Source organism: Odontomachus brunneus, unplaced genomic scaffold, assembly GCF_010583005.1.
Source record: "Odontomachus brunneus isolate Ranch 3 - 2012 unplaced genomic scaffold, Obru_v1 Obru_scaffold_011, whole genome shotgun sequence".
Classification (NCBI taxonomy): Eukaryota; Metazoa; Arthropoda; class Insecta; order Hymenoptera; family Formicidae; genus Odontomachus; species Odontomachus brunneus.
The window spans coordinates 305,139-312,540 of record NW_022639461.1 but is presented as its reverse complement, the minus strand read 5'-3'; the positions used below and the strand labels follow the sequence as shown (position 1 = coordinate 312,540).

The window sequence follows — 7,402 nt, the reverse complement described above, 5'->3', positions numbered from 1 at the left end:
ATATATATATATATATATATATATATATATATATATATATATATATATATATATATATATTTATTTACTACAATATTTGCTATATATAATATTGTTGCGCTTGCGCTTGCACTCGCGATCGCGCACGGAGGAAATGAATGAACATAATTATAAAAGAATGAGAAGCTTTACTATGTGCAGCGAAATATGAGTTTACAGGCTCAGTCTCAATACAATCGTAACACGTCCGTTCGTCGACCCGCTGTCAACTCTGTCAGTTGTTGTTTACTCCCCGTCAGCTGTTGTTACTCCCCGTTGTCAACCGCGTCCCTTCGCTTGTCTCCCTATACCGGGATCATCGAAACCGTTGCATCTCCGTTGCAACAATATTTATGATTGTTTCACAAATTTAAATTGAAGTATCTCTAAATGCATTTTGAGAAAATTATCTTACAGATATTTCTTAAAATAAGTTAAAATATTTTATTTCTTTAATATGTATATATATAGACTAAGTAATTATACCTAAGGAGACGTGCAAGCAAAAGAATGAAGAAAAATAACAAAAAGAATAGAGCGAAAGAATCTAAACGGATAACAGATAAAATGTATGGTAGAGGATGTGAATATCTCAACTCGCGCGCACGGTGGAGATCTTACGCACTATCGGGTTACTGATGCTCGCCCACCTCATATACGCCGAAGATATCCTAATGCGAGAGAATTAACGCAAATTGATTAAAAATATCTGCTATTGATTCATGAAAGATAGCAAGTGGATAGAGAGATTTAATGTCGTAATAAAAGAAAAAAGTAAGCAACTGCACGCGCGCGATACGATAGCGCGGATAATCTTTACCAAGGTAAACAAGGATCGCACGAACGCGCCAATTATCGCTGGGTTATTCGCGCGATCGCGCTCCCGGCATAGTTTACACGAGAAATAATGAATATTTCAGCGTGTCGCGGCAGATCCATCAACAATGGGGACAGGACGAAAACGCCTCCAGTTCTTTCTCTTCCGCGGCGCTCTCATGCAATTCAGCGACGCACCCGAATCACGTACACAGCCTTCATCGACCGCGCTTCACGTGGAAAATCCTTGTCACCTTGTCACGCCGCGGTCGCACAACGCTTTCTCCGATGGGTGGAAAGATTTGGAAAAAAAGAAGAAGGAAAGAAGAGAGAGAATCTTTTGCGAAAAGAGAGAATTGTCCCAGGGACGCGAACGTCGGGCAGAAAATTAATTATTTTTTTCACGCGAGAGGAGGAGAGAGAAAGAAAGAGAGACGGACATCGTAGCGATTTTAAAATGCCGCGCTCTGATCGTATTTTATTCATAATCACTTCAAAAGAAGCGCGAAGAAAAACGTAATAACACAGATGATCTCTGCAGGATCCGTGGCGGCACTCCCGAAGACACGTAGTTTCCGCGACAGTTCAACTCAACCAGCGTCTTTTATCGACGCTAAAGAAGAAGGGAGGATTTAATAAAAGATATTTGCATAAAGACGACCGATTAGCACACAATTAAAGCTCACCCGATCCATACACGATGACTCTATGCAAGATGCACGCGCCAGTCTTTGGCATGGAGATTCGAGGCGCAACACGCGTCAAAGTAGGATGCGTTCGGCGCACTGAGAGAGAAAAGTTTCGCCAATTTATAGTCAGTGGCACAAGAGCGTGTTTGCAATAATTCAAACAATAGGTACCTAGCATATAATATTTTTGTGTTTCAAGGTTCGTAATACATGAAATTAAAATGCATTGAAAGCTAAATTTCAAACTCGTTCATGTCTACATGATAATCGTACGTAAACGTCTCGAAATACAGAAGTTAAAATGCACGAAATGAAAACCGTGAGAAATACGTCGTTACAATAAGTTTGTCCTCACAACTCCCGACGCCAAACTCATTGAAAAAATATAAACAACCGTACTGATCTAAGTTTCGGAAAAACAGATTTTTATTTTGAAACAGCTGTCGTATCGGCTTCGCACATGACAGTCGTTAACAGAGATATAAGAGGAAAATCTTATTCAGAATTTACCTCCTCGCCGTCGAGGATGACTCGAAAGTAGAAAGGACTGAACACTGTACTAGATAAACGCATTTTAGTGCATATAATATACGTTAAGATTGTATTCATTATTTTGTAAAAGACTGTGTGTTCTAGGAAAAACAGTTAACACGCTCTTGTGCCACTGACTGTAACAAAATACCAGTAACTGAACCAAATACTTGGTTGATATGAAACTCATGATGGAAACAAGTATTACTTTCGATTTGTTGCTCCAAACAACATTTTTGCGATAGAGGCAGACGCTATCTGCTCAGTTAATTCGACAAATTATGAATTTTATCCTAATAATATAATAGTAATACAGACTATTAGCATTAAAGATGGAATTAAACAAAATTAGGAAATGACGTTTCACCAAATCAGTCATATTAATAAGGAAACAAAAAATGCTGATAAACGAGACATTTTTCTCAGCGCGCATCCGCGCGATATCAGTCTCGTGCACTGACAGAAAAAATGTCATTGTGGTCTAACTAGAATTACAATTATTTTTTTATCCTAATATTTTTCGTAATAAAATAATAGCATGATTATTATCAGTAACATTATAGTGAAATTTAATAAAAAAATAATATTTATAGTAGTAGTAATTTGTAGTTATTATTTCTTCATGCGATTATAGTTACAAATGCCGAACATTTTTCTTCAGCGCGGCGGGATTGCGTTCGGGCATAGCTCCGCCGTTGAATTTCGCAGCTGGACCGCGTTGATACCACGACGCGATCGTTATTACATCATCATTAGCTTGCCTCGTTATCAACGTACTCAAATTTCCAGCTCGATGTGCCCGAACCGCTAATCTTCAATCGCGACTGGATTCTCATCTGCTGGACGCGCACTGCAATTGCGTTGTCTCATCCCGATGGAGATTCCGCGGCGAATTTCACACGCTATGCGAAACAGCTATCTTCACTTACTTCTGTGTTCTTTTTAGAAGGGAACAAGAAGAAAAAAGAGATTAACTTTCGTCGAATGCGGATTAATGGCACAATCATTTTGTACGTCAAAAGCGAACAACGCGCAAAGTTTCCCGATCGTTCCGTCTCGCGGAAGAGTCGCGGACATATTCGACCGCTACCTGTCTGCCGTTTTTCTCTCTCTCACCGCTTAATCGTGTTTCGTATACGCGCGGGTTAATAGCAAATCAGATTACCGTCACGCTCCACGGTAAAAAGCGTGTTTTACGAAATGTTCGTTCTGTTTAGTCTGTAAATGAAGGTGCATTAACCCAAATTCGGTATGCACGGGATGCGGACCTTAAATATCCTCCCATTAGCTTCTGTCATAATTAAATCAGCTCGAAAAATTTGCATTACATTAATAGCCGCGCAAAATAACGAAACAGGGAACGGTAATTATCCGGTCAGTTTTTTCCCTCCTTTCTTTGTGCGCCGGATAAACCATTCGGACAGTTTTAATTTAGCAGACGCGTGCGACAAGAGCAGAGAGAAGGACAGGAGAGTTTGAAAAAGCCGCGAGAGTTATCCACTAGCGAGGAAATTGCCTTGAGAATGAAATGTACACGCTATTTATAACGAATCGCCCCGAGAAGCTTCCCCTGATGAGTTGCGAGAAGAAGGGTGGCTTCTCATGAAATTAGTCGACGTTGATTATAACGTGGAGAGATAAGGGTTGGCGCGCGCGCGAGAGAAAGAGAGAGAGAGAGGGAGAGGAGGGATTGCCTGGTTTTTCATCTCGTCAATTTCACGTACGTCTCGCGGTACGTTTCGTTGTGACAAGCGACAGTAGCCGATGGCGATATACTTCGCCATGTCACGACGACTAATTATAACCGTTAGAGAGCATTCTCCTTTTCCTTGGCGGCGAAACACCGAATATCCGTCGGCGCTGACGATTGGTGGGTTTAAAAGCATGTCAACATGAGGAGTAGACATCCCGCGGTGACTCGTGGAGAGTAAGTTGAAGTCGCGTAAACTTTTCCACAAGTCGTCACTCCGCGCGCGATGCCCCTAACGTACTTAACGTCTACACTCAGCTAGAGGAAAGTTTCCAGTGGGAAATGACTGAAGCTATGAGAAATATCTTCAGACATGTGCAATAGAGGGCCGAATTGTGTAAATGTCACGAAGAGAAAGAGAGAGAGAGAGAGAGAGAGAGAGAGAGAGAGAGAGAAATGGTCTTTTCAGACAAAAAGTATTACAGTATAAAGAGAAGAAAGAAATAAGAAAATTTATAAAGAGAGAGAAAAAGAAATTAAATAATTGTATTGGATTCCATACGAAGAAGCCGATCGCAAACACCCGATAACGACATTTTTCTCAGTGGCCAGCTTATCTTCGTGGATATGTCATGGCGTTTATCGGGGAAGGAATACGAGACGAGGCGAGCAAAATTAGAAATCACGTAGAATTGCGAGGCGCTTTAAGTTGTTAACGATCGCATCCGCGCACAGTCACATGTACAATACGTATTTGAACTTTCGCACGGTGTCCAAGTTCCGCGTTATGTTCGGTGATAATAGCGACTCTATGGAGTTGGCATTTTTTTCTTCACTCAATTACGGCAGGTCGGGGTAATTAGAGTTCGCGACTCTGAAAGGTTGGTACGGGCGAGTTCTCGCGATAATTTATAACGATACGCCATCTCTTTCGATTCGTTAACATCACCGATCAGTTTGGCTAGCAGCAATTCGCCGGTATGACGGCCTTGCTTACCTCTCACTGAGAATAGCAAAGCGAGTATATGAGAGAGTGTCATGAGAGAACGATCGGCAGATCCTGAATAAAACCAACAACCCTTGAAGCGTTGAAGGGATTTTTGCAGGCTGCGTACACTCGCAGGAGTCACGACGCGACACGATTACGACGACTACGACGACGGCGTAGAAATATTTGTTGTTTCGCTCAACACCTCGGAGAGAGAGGAGATTTCTCCTCCTTCCACCTTCCGAGAGAGAGAGAGAGAGAGAGAGAGAGAGAGAGAGAGAGAAGCAAGGTAACGTGCTATGATCGTCGCTTCGCCGGGGCACCGTTGTGCGCGGCAAGTAGAAGCAGACGTTGTCATCCGGACGAAGAGAAATGGCCGCGAACGAACGCGCGCCCGGTTGGTACACACCAGCCCCTTGCGGCAAATCGCGTTTATCCCTGCGAATGATACGGCTTTATAAAATTCTCCACCCTCCCGGATTCTCTCGTCACGTCGCGGATAATCGCTGCCGACAGACCCGCAACGACGGCTTGTTAAATCTTCCTCTCTCGTCTCTAATTGCATCTCTCTCGTGTCTCTCTCACTCTCTTCAGCGAGCCAATTGCTCATTGAGCGGAGAACACGCCGCAATTACAACGAGAGATCGATCCTTTCCCGTGTGCCAATCGGACGGCGTTTATACCTAATACGAAGCAACCTCGGAGAAGTTGCGAATCATCTCGGTTTTAGTGCATAGCGATGTACTACATGACGTGATGATTCTCACTTTCGACGTGATCTACGGTGGACAGAAAGGCCGTCTGTTTGGGGTGAGTTTGTGAATTCATATCCGTCTTGCTCAGTGAAAGAAATCAACCCTTTGATGAAAGCGTATGTAGAAGAGGAAGAAGAAAGAGGCTAGAGATCAAAATATCTAGTAATTCTGGATCTGATAAATATGTCGGGTATTAATGAGGCCGCGTATACATCATGACCATGTTGATTATTTCGTGGAACCCACAATGTTACTTCGAAATAGCCTCAACACTGCACGAATATGTAGATTATATCGCGCATAGTCAAGAAATCCGATTGAAACTAAGCTCAGTAAATGTTAAGGCTATTGTGCCGGCTTGTGTACTTACACTTGCGGACAGAAAGGTTGCCCGTAGTCTTTTGAGTGAGTTTCGGAATGCACATTCGTCTCGCCCAATAGAAGAATTCTTCCATTGTACAAGACGAATACGTTCCGAAAGTCACACGAAAAATCGTAGACAACATTTCTGCCGACGAGCACACTTGTTTGTAAAACGGTTTCTGAACGCGAATTTCTGCTCTGACGAATTTCGAGGCGACGTCCAATGGGAAAAACCTATTTTCCGAGAATTGCTCGAAACCAAATTTTTCCCATTTAGACATCGGGGCTGCATCGCCAAAGTACAAAATGTTCTGCAAATAAGTGTATCGCGAATTCTCGTCTCCCAGCCGTAAATTCTTTGATCATCGCGGAATCGATTTAGAGTTTCCAACCACTTGGTACAGTCACGGCTGTTCAATCGTAAACGGTCGGAAGGCACGAGGAACTCTCCGGTCTCTTCCCGCTCTTCCCGGTGGAGACTTTCCACAGAGTCGAGCTGGGCGAGCGAGAGCAGTTAATAGAACGCCGCTCGGTTTCAACTCGAAAGCGCGCAAAATCCGCTCGCGCTTCTTGCTACGTGAACTTTTTTGTCCGCGAGAGTGGCGAACTTGGTCAGCTGTCCTGCCAAAAACTGCAGCCCGCAACGTTGATCGATGAGTCCCCGGCACAACCGTACAGATATAAAATAAAGGATTTTCGTGTGACTCGTGTTGCCGAGGAATCGCGTCGCCCCGTCGCGCATCTCGGTCGGAAAAAAGAGAGCGCCGATCAATTGATTGATTTTGCTCTTTCTAACGGAGATACATTGCCGGAAGACCATTTGCAACGAGAAAACCTAGAGTTTCTCAATGTTTCTCTCCCGTCCCCCCTCCCCCCCTTTCTCTCTCTCACTCTTTTTCTCGCGTTGAAACGATTTGTGCGAAACTTTAGACCACGGGATTTCGCCCGTCACGTCCGGATATGATTCGAGGCGATTTGAATTCGTGCAACATTTGGATCCGCTCAAGAAATACGTAGTCGGCTAAACTTGAGCAGCAGACGATCTAGTCTGCCACAGTTGATTATTCTCCTTATGACTCAAGAACAATCGAATGAGATCAATCTTCTCGCTGCTTAAGCTCTTCCGTGCGCCACGATAGTCACGAGGCTGTTCGTCGATACTTCACGAGGGAGACCCGCTACCTTGATCCCGCGACCACCACCGACTCAACACCCAATCAAGATCAAGCAGCACGAGCGATCGATGCGCCCCTTCTCCCGACGCGTATCCGGACATTTAAATGATCATCGGATTATCATCTCCTGCTCACCTTCCCGCGTCAGAGAGCGTCGATTAGCTGATATTACTTCGCGACATTTAATTATTTTGTTATTCCGACCATCTACGCCGAGCCTCCATTGAAACGACATACTCGACATCAACAATACTACTTGAAATACTCGTTCGAATGGCTAATCGCACCGTCGATACTCAAGATAGATAGATAGAGAGAGAGAGAGAGAGAGAGAGAGAGAGAGAGAGAGAGAGAGAGAGAGAGAGAGAGAGAGAGAG

General features: G+C 43.7%; 1 protein-coding gene across 5 annotated transcripts in view; it reads right to left on the bottom strand.

Moving 5' to 3' along the window:
* Positions 1–7,402, bottom strand: part of LOC116840694 (cAMP-specific 3',5'-cyclic phosphodiesterase) — a 474,033-nt gene that overhangs the window by 284,617 nt on the left and 182,014 nt on the right. The window lies entirely within an intron of this gene.